The sequence below is a fragment of the Zalophus californianus genome, chromosome 3 (genome assembly GCF_009762305.2).
Source record: "Zalophus californianus isolate mZalCal1 chromosome 3, mZalCal1.pri.v2, whole genome shotgun sequence".
Classification (NCBI taxonomy): Eukaryota; Metazoa; Chordata; class Mammalia; order Carnivora; family Otariidae; genus Zalophus; species Zalophus californianus.
In genome coordinates, this window is record NC_045597.1 from 70,660,697 (window position 1) to 70,677,695 (window position 16,999).

The 16,999-nt window shown below is 41.9% G+C and overlaps 1 long non-coding RNA gene across 2 annotated transcripts; it reads right to left on the bottom strand.

Annotated features, from left to right (window-relative positions):
- Nucleotides 1-12,432: 12,432 nt before the first annotated feature.
- On the bottom strand, nt 12,433-16,001 carry LOC113920524. 2 transcript variants are annotated; one of them, XR_003519301.1, is made up of 4 exons: nt 15,261-16,001; nt 14,177-14,245; nt 13,512-13,784; nt 12,433-13,212 (listed from the first exon to the last, which is right to left on the bottom strand). It is a non-coding gene; the product is annotated as an uncharacterized LOC113920524 (long non-coding RNA). The 2 variants fall into 2 exon arrangements; XR_003519302.1 differs by lacking the exon at nt 14,177-14,245.
- Nucleotides 16,002-16,999: the final 998 nt, after the last annotated feature.

Genomic DNA, 16,999 nt, shown 5'->3' on the forward strand with positions numbered 1-16,999 from the left:
GAGAGTAGCAAGCCCTGGAGAGGAGCCCTGCCCTTGTGAGGGCTCAAGTCTCTGGGAAGAGAGGGTGCAGCTGACCAGGCCCCCACGAAAGAAGTCCCTGAGGACTTCTACTTAATCAATAGGAGAAATGTTAGGTAGAGATATAGACATCATTTGCTTTAATTGAAAAATCTAGAGCCAAAATAGAACCAAATTTTTGTCTCTTTCTTTCTAAAAATGTACTTCCTTTGTAATTCCCCAGCTTTGATAACAATAAAATAGCTTGGCATGATAATGTCTTACACAAATGAAAATACGATTTTCAGAAATACCATTTCAGTAACTTTAAGTGAAGCGGATGTTGGACTATTTGGCTTAAATTGTCAGTAGCTTTCAAGAGTAGGCAAGTCCTGTTTTTCGTGTTTTCCTGCCTTGTCACATCTACTGACATCTACTTTTGGAGGGATATAAAACGAAAGAGAAGAAAGAAGGAAACCCCAAATCTTGAGATGCAGGCTATGCCTCTGCTCAGGGAAGCTGCCCTGACTCACTGAAGCACTCAGCGTTTGGAGGAGAGTGGGGACAAATTCAAATGGGGCAGTGGTCATGGAAGAGAAGAGATTGTAAGGGGACACATTGCAGGTATTGCATTTAGAGGACCTGTGAAAGACTGAAATCAACATCTTCTTTCTGTGATCCCTGCATGATAACATTTCTTAGTTTGTTTAAATGTTTGAGGTAAAATCAGAGACTATATAATGCTAGAACAGAGTAAAAGAGTTGAAGCAAGATGGCTGAGGCCCTGAATGGCAGGCCTGCAAAGGTGTACATTCTCTTATAGTCAGGAGGAAACCATCGCATTGTTGAGAGGCTGATACTCATGGAGCTAGCCCATTAAGAAGACTCCGGCGACAGAGTCTAGGATGCACTGGAGAGGGCACAGACAGAGGGCAGTGAGGTGGGTTGAAGACCATTGCAACAGTCCAGGCATAAGTCAAAAAGGAGCTGAAGTAGAGCCCAGGCTGCAGAATTAGAAAGGAAAGTGAATGCAAGAGTTGTCATGAAGGATAAATCAGAAAGATTTAGGATTAGCCAGAGGAATTAAACATGATTCTGAAGTTTGGAATCCTAGTCGCTAAGTGTCATGGTGAGGTAAGTGAGGGAAGAGGACTCATGGGTTTAAAAGATTTCGTTTTTCTGACAAAGTGTATTTGAGGTGAGGGTGGGACATCTAAATAGAAACATTCCGTAAGCAGATAGATGGGAGGACTGGAACTTAGAGAAGGGTCAGTGGCTGAAATAACAGATTTGAAAGGAGCCACAAAAGAACTGGAAAAAAAATGCACAGGAGTCAATAGAGAGAGAGAGTGGCAAGTGGCAGGACACCAAGTTAGGGACACCATCCTGGTGGCTATTTGGTTTTTTCCATCTTGATGCCATATATTTGGTGTCTTTTGCAACACCACATCTCCAGCCTCTGAAAACAGTTGTCATCATCCACCTGGAGTAGGTGTCAGATCCTGTGGGAGAAAAGGCTCCCACAGACTGCCCCCACTTCAGATGCCAACTGCAAGTTCAGGGTCACCCATATTTCCGACTGATAGGCTATAAATCTGAGGTTCCTACAACCTCCTCTTCAGTTTCAACAATTTGCTAGTAAAACTCACAGACCCCAGAAAGTCACTTCGTTTAGGTTGACCAGTTTACTAGAAAGGATACAAATGAACAACCAGATGAAGAGGTACATAGGTGAGGTCCAGAAGGATCCCAAGCACAGGAGCTGCTGTCCTCATGGAGCTGGGGTGCACCACCCTCCCAGCACAGAGATGTATTCACTGACTTGGAAGCTCTCCGAATATGATCATTTAGGGATATTTATGGAGGTTTCATTCCATAGGCATGATGGATTAAATAACTGGCCATTGGCGATTAACTCAATCGCCAACCTCTAGCCTCACTCTCTTTTCTCCCAGGAGCAGGGGTGGGTGTAGCAGTGATGTTTGAGACTGAAAGTTCCAAGCTTCTAATCAAGGCTTGATCTTTCTGGCAACCAGTCTCCATCCTGAAGCTATGTAGAGAATCCCTAAGAAACACCTCAACAAATGAAACTCCTGTCACCCTTATCACTTAGGAAATTCGAAGGGTTTTAGGAACTCTGCGCCAGGAACCAAGGAAAACCACAAGGGATGTTTTATATAATACCACAGGGGTTATCCTCTTTGAAGGGTCAAGGGCAGGAAGAGAAGCTAGGGACAAAGCAATCTGACATGTAGGACAGGAACCAGACTTGGCAGTGCCATGAAGATAAGCTGGGGCACTTCCAAAGGAAGTGGAAAGTGGACATTTAGCTTTCCTTTAGACCTTCCAGCATCTGAGTTCCTTTGCTACATTTGGGAAATTCCTCATCTTACTATATGCAGAGCCTGATCACTTTCCCACCCTGCATTGCAATTAGGAAGCAGGGGCAACACCTAGAGTCTGCCAACCAGACACCCATGCCCAGGCTCTGAACGTGAAGTTGGGGTGGGGCTGCTGCGGGGTACACTCTGCAGTGAACGGTGGCAGCAGCAACAGGCTCCTCCAGTGTGGGTGCCCCCAGCAGTGGAAGCAGCAACATCTAGGGCCGGCGGCAGATTTGATGGATCAATTTCCAGCACAACTGGGGGATTCATTCTTGGCTTCCTGGCCTCCAAGCCTGGTTCCATGCCCTCACCCCATGTCCATCCCCCAACTCCCCAGATTATTTGAGCTACTCAATACTTTTGTGTCCCCTTTCTTCTTAAATCAGCCAGAGTAACTTCTGTTGCTTGCAACTAGGACCCATGGCGAATATAAGAAGTTGCCCACAATGTCAAGTACTGAAGACTATTGCCTTCAATTTCATGATTTGGTTATTCATGATTTTTAGACAGATACCTAACAATTGGAATAAAATATTATTAACAGTGGAAAAAAGACTGAGTTCAAAGATAATACTTACCTAGCCACATGTCTGAGATCAATAGTGTGCTAACAAACACTATCGATTTGGCTATAGAGTTCTGGAGGACTCATCAGAGTCCAATTGTTAAAAGCCTGAAACCTTCTCTTGTTCAGAGCTATATTTCACGTGTTAGGTGCGGCTAGAGAGTGTTTGATTCTCATTCCTTCTTCCTCCAACAGAGAGACCCACTCTTAGGATCATAGCCGAGAAGAGAATCACACAAATGAGCTAACGGGGCAGTAGAAAGGTCTGATTATCCTTCTTTCCTCCCTCCCTCCTTCCTGTGGGACAAAACACAGGTTCATGAACTTGGCATCCTCAGTTCTTCACACTCTGGTCTCAACCTTTCCGCCATGGGCTCTACCTCTCCCTTCCCTCACATGTCCCACCATGGACGCAGGACTCTCTCAGAGCACATCCCATTCATAAAAGTGACACGTTCTTTCACACATATGAGAAAACACTGCTATATTTTCCTTCTGACTAAGATGGTTCCCCCACCTTTCTGCCTGGCAAACTCACAGGCTTCCTGTATGACTCAGATCGAATATTGCTTATTTGGGGAAGTCGTCCCAAGTTCCACACTTCAGATCAAGTGATTCCTGTTTTTGTTCTCCTTTAGCACCACTCTCTAAACAATTGATTATGCAACATATCTACCTATATCTATTTATAAATTGCATGGGTGTCACCATACCAGTTATATATATCTAAAAGCACACAAAAACAGAAAAATTTTAAATGTGAGATAAAAAATACAAAACAAATTCTAGTATTTTTCCTTGTCCCTACCCCCACCCCCCCAGTCACATCCTTTGTACATAATTCTTTTTTTCCTTTGTACATAATTCTATCACGTTCATAGCATCTATTGCATCCTATTACAATTGTTTCAATACCCTATTGAATTTGCCTTTGTATCTGCACATAAACTGGGTATATATATATATATATATATATATATATATATATATATATATATATCTGCTGAGTTAGCCTAATAACATTATAAGAAACCATTTTTTTATAAATAGTTTCAAGTTCCCATAATTTCTCAGTGGTGACAGATTGCAGAAATTGGTATATTGACTGAGTTATCTCAACAACTGCAGTTTAAAGTCAAGTGAATCACTTTCCTTCACTTAAACTGCCCCCATCTTGTGCTCAGTTAGGTTTTCTTTCTGTCAGTCCTGGATTTTACGCTTTAGAGCACAAATAAATGACAATCCAATCCTGGATCTGGAGCTATTAAAAATTTCAGAATCTGAGTTTGTTTTTGAAATGAAGTATTTGGACATTACCATCACAGCTAGGACTGGGTCATTAATTTGCAAATGTGAAAGTCTTCCCAAACAAGCCAAAAGCCCACTTATTCATGCAAGACTTGAATCAAAGAAAAAAACCAATAGGAATATACTTTAAATAGTCACAATTCCTATTTTTGAAAATTCTATTCATTTTGGGCATTCAAGCCTCAGTGCTTTTTCTTATGAAAATTATCTGACTGTGAAATACTTGTTTAAAAATAGAATCTTTAAAAAGTACTATTATGTTTTGGTCCTCTCCAATGTTCATCCTACTTCTTTAAATTATATGCTGATGGCCAAGCTACATAGGCAACATATTAACATGTTAATAATTAAGTGAGTTCTGTGAGGAAAGCGAGCATGCACCTGCCTGATGGGAAGGTGGCTCAGTGAGTGCATGTTGACTCCACATGGTGTTCTATAGCTTCATTTCCCACCGTCCTTCCAATAACCCCTCCCCCCTCCAAATACTCCCATCCAAAAAAAAAAAAAAAAAAGTTCATTTGGAATAGGCCTATACAGAGTCTTGACTGAGCACTTATTCTTTATTTTGTTTGGAATATTTTTGTTTGAAATGTATTTTATTTGGAAACAGTAATATGGAGTGAGCTGCTGGCAATATTGCTTTTATTTGGGAAATCCTACAGATAAGAAATTGATAGTAGGTTTAGAGAAGTTGTTTAGCGTTTGCGTTGGTGTTTGGGGTAATCACTCATCTCTCCTTTCCTTTGGGGGTTTATTCCTGACTGTCCCACACCTGAGGAACAGTAGCCAAAGTACTGCTTGCACAATAACCCCGTTGCTGGGCTATCGTTAAACCAGACACATACGGCTGAGGCTGTACCCATGGTGAATATGGCTGAATAAAGTTGAGGCCAGGAGGCTTCCCTTCCAAATATTAGATGGCTGGGTCTGTAGAGCAGCGCAAGTCCACTTGCCCAAGCAATTGAATGGGCAGGATTGACATACTCTCCCAGAAGCATGGTTCTGTGGAGGAAGAATGTAAAAAAAGGAAGTGCCTCTTGTCTATCCCGACCTTTAAGACCAGCTCACTAGCAAAGCATAGGCCAGGAAATGCCTTGAATTCTAGTCCACCAGCGCAGCAAGTCCTCTTTCTGTAGAAGTACTAATAGAGTTGAGTATAAGGATAAATATGGGTTAAAGTATTCCATCCACTCTGGGGAAGGAGGCCTAATAGGATGAGAAGGTCTGAAAATTCCTCTTCTCCAATAATGGTAATATTTAGTTCCATGATTTGCTGGTGTTTTCTAAATTTCACGGGTTTGAGGTTATGCATCTGTCAGGTTAGGCCATGTTATGCTGCAGTAAGAAATGACCCCCAAACTCTCAGAGGCTTTACATGATAAAGATTGATTTCTCTCTCACATTACATGTCTATCAAGGGTCAGTTGTACCTCTGCTCTATGTCATTTTGACTCTAGGACCCAAGGTGACAGAACAGCTTCTGCCTGGGACATTAGCAGTTGCCACAGGAGGAGGGGGAAAATATAGCAAACTATACATCACTTTTGCTCATATTTCACTGAGCAAAGGAAGTTGCATAGACACACGTAAGGCACAGGATGTATCATCCTTTCTAGGACAGGTCGCCACAAGCAGGTCACTGAACATGATTAAACTATATTACAGTATAATGCATGCTGTTACAGTCTTATGTTTTATGTTGACCCCAGAGAGCTTTAGAAAAGTAAGACTCAAAGGAGATCTGGAAATGGAGAAATACAACTATGGACATATTCTAGCCCCAGGGATGCTTCATTGTCAAATACTCTAAAAAAAATAGGCTTATTTTGCTCACAATACATGTCCATCTCAAGGGACTCTGATCTATGGTGTCCTCACTAAGAGACAGGGGCCTCCATCTCTTCATCTGCAACATGGTGGACCCATGGCAGGGAAAGAGAAGAATTTGCACATTCTGTCTTAAAGACTTTGACCAAGAGGCAACACATGACACTTCTGCTTCTATTCTGTTGACCAAAGTAGATCACATCACCATGCCCAAATTTAAACAGAAAGCCCGATCCCACAATGTGCTTGGAAGGAGGAGAGCCAAATCACAGTTGAACCCCTCAATGACTACCACATAAGGTACTGAAGGTGGCCTAGGCTGAGCAATGGAAGAAGAATCCAGAATCTACCGACCACCTGTGACTGCTCTGTCCAGATTACAAAGAATAGGGAACAATAAAAAAAGAGTACATCTTTTGTATGTCTCCTCAACTTTAACTTTTCTTTCAGAAAAAATGAAAGGGTTGAAGTTTCATATGTTGATGCAAATTTTGAGTTATTTTATATACTAGCCCTGTATTATCTGGGCTAGGTTCCTATCTGAGCTCACCATATAAACCTGCCAGACAAATTTAGTTAGCCATGGAAATAAACTATGGATGACTCCGCAGCCCATTATAGAGTACGACCCTGGGTATAACATTATCTCACCTTGATCCAGTTTAGAGATGGTGGGAGCCACCTCATTAGGCCTGAGGGGCTCAAATACTCACCTTACAGACTTTGGGGGACATGCAGGGAAGATAGGATAATTCTGTGAAGGGGCCAGAGTAAACTCCATTAAGCACAGCAGGCAACTTCTTTCAGAAAGTTCTCTGAAAATCAGAAGAAAATCGGAAGAAAACAAAAAGATCTTTTATGTTGAAGAAAATGTTTTCACATATAATATTAATAGTCATCTTTTTACCAATGCTTTAGTAAAATAATTCTTATTTTATCATAAGGGAAGGGGCTCATGAAGACAAAAGTGGCTAAGACCCATGAAAGTCATAATGCGATGCTAGAAAGGGCACCCAGAATCCTCCCCTAACCTCTCTGGAGAGCAGTAGAAATATGGTTGATTCAACCCGATCATTGACATTGGGATTAACAAGTCAAGAAGACAAATGAAACTTGTGAAATTTGAAATTATGTATGACTCATTTTTGTGGCTCACATTATATTTCTATCAGGCAACGCTGCTCTAGACTTCATGCAACACCTAGAATCATCCTTTGGGAATCATGAATATCATGTTTCCCTTCTATTCAAAACTCTCCAAAAGCTTTTACATTTCACTCAGAGGCAAGTAACGGATCTTACTGTGGCCTGTAAGGTCTTATGTGATCGTAGATGATCCCAGCTACCTCCCTGACCCCCTCTCCTACTACTTTTGCCTTTGCCACTCCATTCAGGGCACAGTGGCCTCCTTGGTAAACATGCCAACCATGCTTTTACCCCAGGGCCTTTGCATGTGTTTTTCCCTCTGCTCGGAATCCCTTTCCCTAGATATTGGGATGCCACTCCCTCACTTACTTCAGGTCTCTACTCTTTTGTTACCACCCTATTTAAAGTAAAAGTGTGCGTATGCATGCATGCGTGCACACACACATGCACAATCCCCAGAGTCACCTGTTCCCTCCTTATTCTGTTTTAGTTATCCTCAGTACTTACCATAGCCATCAGTTTTTCTTTTTCTGTTAGAATGTAAGCTCCACGAGGGCTAGTTTGTTTGTATGTTGTTTACTGCTGAAGACCAAGTGCCTAGAACAGTGCCCGGCATGTAGTAGACGCTTAATGAGTGTTTGTTGAATGTATGAATATCAGAGCAGTCGATGTGTGTGGATCCAGGGAAGAAAAGCCCAGGATGACCCTCAGGTTTGACACTAGCCTAAGTAAAAGGATCTCCTTCACCTCCAAGAGATTTGTACACTGGGATTTGAGGCAAAAGCCTCTCAGTAATAGTGTCCCCTTCGCCTGACTTTGTTCTCTGTAAAAACTCAAGGACAGGACAGGACCTGGGGGGCTAGGTGCCATCCAAATATTATCAACCCTAACACAGCTCACAAAAATCTCTTGTGTGTGTGTGTCCTTTTTCTTTTCTTTTTTTTTTCCTTTTTCCTTTAAACACAACTAAAACAGAATAGAGTGCTTTAAAATTCTTAGGTAAAATGAAAAGAAAGCTAAGAAATCCAAACAGTATAAAACCAATTACTGTAGGGCTTGGGCTGTGATCCTACAGTAACTAGAGTCAAGTCACAGATTGATTAAATTTTCAGGGGCAAGGCCTGGCTTCCTCCAGCTTCAGCTTTCATCTGTTCCAGCTCATATGTGCTCTGGGCATTACCTCACTTCTGATTACCTAGTACACTCCTGAACATTGCCCTTAATTCAAGGAGAAATTGGAATGCCAACTTTTCTAGCCACAAACCCTTGCTTGCTAGAGACCTCAGTTCATAGTTTACAGTTTCTCCAAATGCAATTAATCCCCGGTTCTTCCAGTCAGCCTCCTCCTTGCCCTCAATGGCTCTGAGATTCACTCCTCTGGGCCCTTCTCACCCCTACCGGACTCAAGGGAGCCTTTCTGGCAAGATTTAGCAGCTTGGTCTCAATTAGCAAGGAAATGGAGTACCTGGAGGCCAAAGGTCTCAGATGGTAGAAGAGCCCCGTTGGAACTCAGCCTCGACATCTGAGAGCTGCTCCAGACCCTATCTGCCCCTTCCCCAGGGGAGGGTTAGGATCTGCTCTGTGTGAGATCAGACAGACGGGAGTACAATCCCGGGCTACACTCCAGAAACCTCACCCCATTCCATCCCCACACACTGCCCAGCACCAGATATTGTAACCTGTGCCTTTAATGGATGAACATTGTTCCATTCTCTGAGACTTGCCTGAGATGGATTTTGTGGCTTAGGCTGTGCTTGAGAGAAGGAATTATTTAGAAGCACCCTGCCCTGTTTCCTCTCATTGCCTGCACCCACACCTGCTACCTCTATCACCCAGGCCTGCCAGCCAATGCCCTCCCCCAACTTCCCCTGGACTTTCCTGCCCCTTTCAATCAAGCAAGGACTTCCATAAGTAACACATAGCTCCACCACTTACCAGCTGTCCTTTGGGAAATCACTTAATCCAGCAGCGCTGCACTCTAACTTGTAAAATGAGGATGAAATAGAAAGTACCTATCTCCGAGGGGCCTTGGGAGCTTATCCCCACTCTTCTCTTCTGAGCTGTTAGTACCTTGTCGACCTGGAGCTGCAGGGCCTGATTTCATCCCCATGACGAAGGAAAGGGACACAGAGCAGAGCCTAGCTGAGAATTGGATAGAGAAAGACAGAACAAGTCCTTGTAAGCTCAGTGGAGTGCCTGGATATGGCTGAGCCTAAACCAGATGCACCCCAAAACTTCCAAGTTGGGTGAATCAACAAATTCCCATTTTTAGTTTTATTTTGTCGGTGGTTGATTGGTTGTTTTGTTGCCTGCAACCGCAAAAGCTCAAACTAAAATACTGCTTTTCTGTGCCCTGGCTCTTAACTTTGGCAGCTTCATATAAGATTTTCATGAGTCTCTGGCTCCCCTGGGTGGCAAAGAGAATAAATTCACCTTTCTAAGATTCTTACTCTCTACATAAGCATTTTCATTTCTACAATTTATTCACACTTTGGTGCCTCTAGTCTCGGATATATTTGGGTTTACTCAGCCCACAGGTGCTTTAACAGAGATTTCTTTTTCATGATTCCCCCCACCCCTCCCTTCTGTGGTGGTGCTGTGTCTGCAGTGAGCCAGTCGAATTCTCACTGGTCCTATCTGGAGTGGCTACTGGGTTTGGGGCAGTTGCACAGTGAATGGCCCAAGTCAGGAGAGCAGAGGGTCACCCGCCTCCAGAAGCAGTCTGGACACAAAGCACCATTTTAGTATTAGTCCAGGTTTCACCAACCAACTATGTGAACCAGCCCAGATTCTGTCATGCTTTCAAAAGCCCCAGCCATGTGAATTGGCCTCATCCAAATTTCTCTGAAGGAGAAGAGTGCAGAACTGAAATTGACTTGCAGTGCAAGTGCAAGCTGATAGTCATTTTCATTATGCAATTTGTAAAGACATATTTAAGAACACAAAGGGTTGGCCATATTGGTATTATTTTACCATGATCAATTTTCTGGAAAGACATTGCTATTAAAAAGTCAACAAGGTTCTTGGAACCCTTACTCACCTTTTAGTATTCCGAGACCATCTGGAAACATGTCATTAGTGTGTGCCACTCTGTTGTTCTTAGGTTTTTTACATAATTGTTGCCCATTCCTTACTTCAACCCTTGCATTTCAGAAACACTAGCCTGCTTGTCCTTACAGGCTGTCATTCATCTCCTGTGTATTTGCATCCTCTGGCAGAGAAATGGAGTACCTTCCCCCCATCCTCCTCACCTCAGCTCAAGTGTGTCTACCTTACCCCCCATTCTTCACCCTTGGCTCAAGTTGGGCTAGGTGTCCCACTTCTATATCCAATAATGATCTATGCATAGTGTTGTCATTATAGCGATTACTTGTTTATTAATTGTGTCCTCAACTAGCTCGTGAAGCTTGAGGTGTGGTCTTTTATCTCTTTTTTTTCTTTAAAAAGTGCTTCGAGCACAGGGCTTGGCCCGAAGTTTATTAACTGAATATATGAATTAGAAGGACAGGAGAAGATAAAATAGCATTTGTTGAGGACCTACTGGCCAGATGACTTAAAGCACTGTGGTAAGAATTTCACAAGAGAGTGTAAGTAAATAACCTGGAGACATACCTAGCACCACATGGACATGCATGTTGAGTGAATGATGGTAGATCCACATTCTGAAGAGGAAAGCTGAGGCTCAGAGAGCCTAAGCTACTTCCCAAAGTCACCCAGTTACAGTGAGAAAGCTAAGATTCGACCAGAGCTCTCTCTGGCCTCCAGACCCTGGCCTCACCTACACCTCCCTGTAACCTTCCACTTCCGCCTCACCATATCCCTCATCCCAGCAGGTAGGCAAATTTTTTTCTGTTGATCATGATCTTTGAATCAACTGTAACACTTTTACGTAATGACTCTCCATGGGAAGAATTCCACAAATACTTGTTGGGTGAATGGGTGAATGACTAGACTGGGGGAAACTTCCAGTGCCGAACAAACACAGGTGGCTGACTAGTCCATTTAAGTGCGTGGTATTAGATTACGCCTTTAGAAAAGGTACACTATCACTGTAGCGATCCGTTAAGCAAAAACATAATGTGTGATAAAATAACAGTGGGTAAAAGGCTTTTAAGGCAATGTGACAGAAGTAAAGGTAAAGAAAATAAAGTCAATCTTTTCAGGACAAGGACAAAGTTAAAAATCTGTGGTATTCAGAATATTCTTAAGAATCTCTCACAACCGGGGCACCTGGGTGGCTCAGATGGTTGGGTGACTGCCTTCAGCTCGGGTCATGATCCCAGAGTCCCGGGATCGAGTCCCACATCGGGCTCCCTGCTCGGTGGTGAGTCTGCTTCTCCCTCTGACCCTCTTCCCTCTCATGCTCTCTATCTCTCATTCTCTCTCTCTCAAATAAATAAATAAAATCTTAAAAAAAAAAAAAAAGAATCTCTCACAACAGAGAGGAGGGATTTTAACCTCCCTGCTAAAATCTGATTCTCTGATTTTGAATTACCTGCAGAGATATTAACACAGATCTATCTAATGTTTTGAAATCTGGATGGTTGATTGTCTAAGCAGTTAAGCAGTATGAAGCAGCACACCGTGAAAGGTGAGGATAAGTAAAGAGTTTCAGGTTCTCTTACTGGGAGAGGATCAGGAGGGGAATGAAGCTAATTGTAGGCATCGTGGGTGACCGAGAGATTAAGTAACCAAAGCAGTAACAATCATAACTGCTGTCCATTATGCTCCCTTTCTGTGGCAGGCGCTTTGCTTATGCTATATGATTGAATTAACTGGTCCCCACAATACCACAATGCGGTAGGATTTCTTATCCACGTTTCACAGGCAAGATTTCAGAGAGGTAATTTGCCCAAGGGATGTTACAGATGAAAAGATTTACACCCAGATCCATCTGACTCCAGACAGAGGCTGGTGGATTATCTTGTGACTCTCACTGTAAAGGCAAATTCACAAACCTGGTGCCCAGGCTGTGAACCTTACCACGCTGGGTTCTAAGAGCTGCGTCCCCTTCAGTTTGCTGAGGACATGGGCTGATCACCAGCATGTCCTCAGTACAAAGTGAAGGCCTTGCACACTCATCCACTGTAGGTGATGACAAGGGCTACTGTAGGTGATGACAAGGGCTCATTCACTGTAGGTGATGACAAGGGCTACTCTGTAATAAGCAAGGTGCAAAGTCAACTTGTTACAAAAAAAGCATATCAAGCTGAAGGCTAATAGGCATTTTAATTACGTAGGACATATTTAAAGCACAAAGTTTTGACCATATTAGTTTTATTTTATTGTGATTAATTTCCTAGACACCCACTGCTATTGAAAAAAATTCAACAAGGTCCTTGTGATCCCTCCTGGAAACAGCCCAATGCTCCTCAATATTACAGTCTTCCTCCCATCATCGCTGCCAAGCCTCCCCACATTTTCTTATGTATAAACTCTGCCCCAGGGAAGAGTTCTGTTCAAGGACAAATGTAATCCTCAAGGACAGGTCATAGGTCACAGTCATAAGGGTAGGGCTTCCTGTACTCCCAAGGAACAAAAATGTCCTCTTCTTTCATCTCTGTCCCCCAAGGGTAACAAGCATAGTTGGCACTTCCTCTTCCATAGGAGGATATCCAGTGATCTTACCTTTGGAAGATCAAGCAAGGCCAGTGCAGGACCAGAGGAAATAATGTTCTGTAGTGGTTTGTTCTAGGAGAAAGAGGCCCTTTTTTCACTGCTTGGCACTTGATGATATAAAACAGGACTGGGGCTGCATTTTACTGGTAGGCCTCTCAGGCCTTGGAAGGTCAAAGAGAAATCAAATAGGAATAGAACATGCATATCTAGAGAACCTTAGCAGAGGCAGGTCAGAGATTTGCATTCTGGGCCACATATGAGACACAACCAATAGTAAATGAGGAGGCCAGAGGCAGGTATAAAAAGTCAGGGGTCAGGAACTATAGACATTCCTGACCTTCTGTTTTGGGTTGACCCTGTTCCTTCCTGTAGAGACAAAAAAGAAGACATTTACATTGTCAAAAAATTAAAAACAGTTGACAAATGGCGAACTTCTCAGAAGGGAGACTCTGCAAGTAGAGAATAAAGTGCAATAACATATTTGTGGAGTGTACTTTTTTCAGTGGAAAATAACAACACACAAACTTCCTCAGGAAAAACAGACTTAATATATCACAATTTAAATAGCTGGTTTCAGGGTGGTTAGTCAGCAATATCAGATTTCTAACCGTAATTATGGGAGGGTGGAGGGATGCATCTTCTCCAATGCTTTACTCATAACATACCTTAAGCCTTATGTTTGTTGATATAGTAAGCAGTTGGAAGGCATGTGTTATTAGTTTGAAGTGCCTCATCGTTCAGAATTGGCAAGAATTTTGGCTCCCGTTTTGCTCTTTCTCCTTTTTTATTGGGGAATTAAAGCAACTTTAATTTGCATGACTCTTAGTTCTCACGTCTCTCTCTTTCAAAATTCTAGCTGTCCACCCTTAGACAACTGGCCTTTTGTGATATATCCATTTTTGCTGAGATCTGACTTTGTAATCAAGTAGCCCGCTCTCCTGAAGGATGTAGAAAGAGGGATTTCATTTCACTCTGCACAGATGGAGTTACAGGTCAACTTGCCCCATGAAAACAAATCCTGAACCTGGTCTTTTTTCCAGCATTCCCACCCTCCTGACTGGGTTATTAATTCATTTGGGAAACTGAATATACATACACTGGTTCCATGAACCTAAGTTGCCATCTAACAATAGCATCCATAAAAATGCTAACATCCCTGGAACTCAGACACATCCTGGTCTCAGAATCTATCTGATTCATAAAAAAACAAAAACAGTAACACTTTGGTGGTTGTTTCCCACTGAAATGAAGATGCTTCCTTTCAACAGGGCAAATCCAAATAGTCTGTGGTGAAATGACTCATCTTTATGTACAAGGACTTTGAATTTACCCCATGATAGCTCAGAAAAGAGAAGACACAGGATACTAATTCTTCTTCCTTTCCTTTTTCTCACATGCGCTGAAGAAACAAAAGAGAAAAAAAAAAAAGAGGAATCTATTTCTGGCCTACAAATTTAGCTCTCAGGATGAAAAATCAGAATATTATGTAGGGCAACAATGATCCCAATTATACAAATATGAAATCTCTTATTTGTACTATCATAGAATGGTTAAGGTAACCATAGATATAAGAATTGCTTAATAATTTTCAGTAACAGAGCAGGAAATCTCATTAATAGTTTATAGGTGAGAAAACTAAGGCAAAGAAGAGTGGTGAGTTACATATATTTGTCCGAATTAATTTATAGTCACAAAAGTACTTCTCAGTCAGAGTCAAAATCAGCTCTTTGGAATGGGCAGGGCAGGCATTCACAGCAACAAGCATGTCCCGTAGCTAAATGGCAGACACACCACCCCTCCTCACCTACTGGAGGGAACACAGGATGGAGCTGGCTGTCTCATTCAGAGTGAGGTTATTGTTCTCCCATCTCTTAGCCTCTGGTTTTGGAATCAAATATCACTCCATTTTCTCTCAAAAACATCTATGCTCTATTTGTGCCAGTTAAGCTTAAATAAAATCTTATAGATATTATAGCAGTGGTTCTCAATCAGGGACACTTTTGCTTTTTTCTGCGACTGGTAAAGGCTTGGGGTGCTGCTAAACACTCTAGGACAGCCCACACACAACAAAGAATTATCTGGCCCAATATGTTAACAGTGTCAAGTGTGAGAAACCCCGTATTAGAGGAAAGCTGACAAATGTCCCTTTTCCCCAATAAGTTTGTGAGATATTTCTACCGTCCAAATCATTCACCAAATATTTATTGACCATCCATTATGGCACTGTGAAGAAAAAAAACAAGGTCACTGCCTTCCTGAGCCATACAATTTAAAGAGAGGAAATAGGTAAATAAACAACTAACTAAATAAACCCTGTAATTTCAGAGTGTGGTATAGATGATAAAGGAAATAAATGGATGACAATAGAGAATAACCAGAAGATGCTTTTGATAATATAGTCAAGGAAGACCTACCTTGCTGAGGAAATGAGGATGGTTTTAGCCGCGAATAACAGAAACTCCCAATTCAACCTGACTTAGACAGTAAGGAGAAATATGGTTTCATTTAAATACAGAGGTAGGGTGAGTCTCAGAATTGGGTTAATGCCTAGGCTCTAATTTCCATCCAAGTGTCTACATCCAGCTTCCTTTCTGGATGGCAGTTAGGTCGGTTGTAATCATGAGGTCTCATAACCTCACATAATGGGGCTTGAGGGAAGGCAAGGGAGATGGAATGGGGCACACAGGTAACAGTCACACCCCAGTGCTCTAAGCAATAGCACTGAGAATCACCTGATTGGACTGTGTAGGTCACGTGCCCACCCCTGAACCAATGACTGTGGCCAAGGGGAATAGAATGTGCTGGTGGGGTTAAGCCAAACAGTGCCCACCCTTGGCACGGGGTCAGGCGTCAGCTTCTCCTTAACAACTAAGCAAACAATGGGAAAAGTGAGGTACTGACTGGGTGACTTTCAGAAACTTTCTCTGTAGAAGATGAGATTCAAGTTGTGCCTTGGAGAATGAGAAGGAGCTGGTAGTGAGGGGCCCAAAGAAGAGCATGGGGATGGGGGAGGGACACAAAGGCTTTGAGATGGGGAAAGTGGTCCTCAGTAAGCTTGGAGGGGCAGATAGGAACATTATCCTCTAATTTGAGTTTTTGCTAACCACATTTGTTATAAAATATGGTGATCCTTTTTAGGTTGGAAAAAAAACAGTATTTCCTTCAGGATTTTTCCCTGCATTCCTACTTTTAAGTAATCATTCTTTCTAATGGCACTTAAAATTAAGGCGAAGTAGGTTTTATCAGAACTAATTAACTTCCAAAGAATAATTTTCAAGTTAATATATGAAAAGAAAAAAATCCTTTAGAAAGCAAATATTGAAAGAAACTCAAGTGGATGAGATTTCAGATATTTGAGCATTCAGATGCATGGGTATTCTAGAGAAGCTATACAAAACTCATCTTGATTTAGAACAAGTTTTACCTACCTCTGTAACCCCCGGCACCTGGCACCGTACTAAATGCAGAGGCGGCCACAATAATACTGATTCACACCAGAAGTTGAAGATCACGAGCACTTTCATGTTCATTATTCTACCTACATATCCACTGTTTTGACCATCTCTTCCTTCCTTGTAAGGAAGCCCATCACAACTTTTTTATATTGACTGCACACTATCTCTCTGAATGACACTCTGGTTTGGGCTTTTCTTCTTTTGTCTTTGCATTTTTGTTTTATTGTACTTTGGGAGCTGTTTCTGCTCCTGATTTTGATGACTCTGTCGTTCTCCAAGACAAATATATGAGGAAAAAATCCCCAGTAACTGCACTGATAGCTGCTAGCAGATTTAGGATAAAGTCACCTTAACTTCTTGTTTACCTTTGACTCCATAATTACATAATAATGATGTGTTGGAATTATGTTTATCATTCTTAGTTTCATCCTAAAATTTCTTACACCATGACAAATAGTGTGAGAAATTATATGTATTAAAAATGTAATAAATAAAATGATAAAATATGATAAAGTAATAAAAACAAGGATTCTAATTAGATAATACATGTAGCATCATCTAATTAGAAAATAAATGTGGTAGTTCATATTCCCTATTCACTTGTCTCAACAATTAATTAAGGTGATATAAAATGTTAAATAAGGTTAAATAAAAGGGGGCTATAAAAATGTACAACTCAGCATTCACAGCAGTGTGAG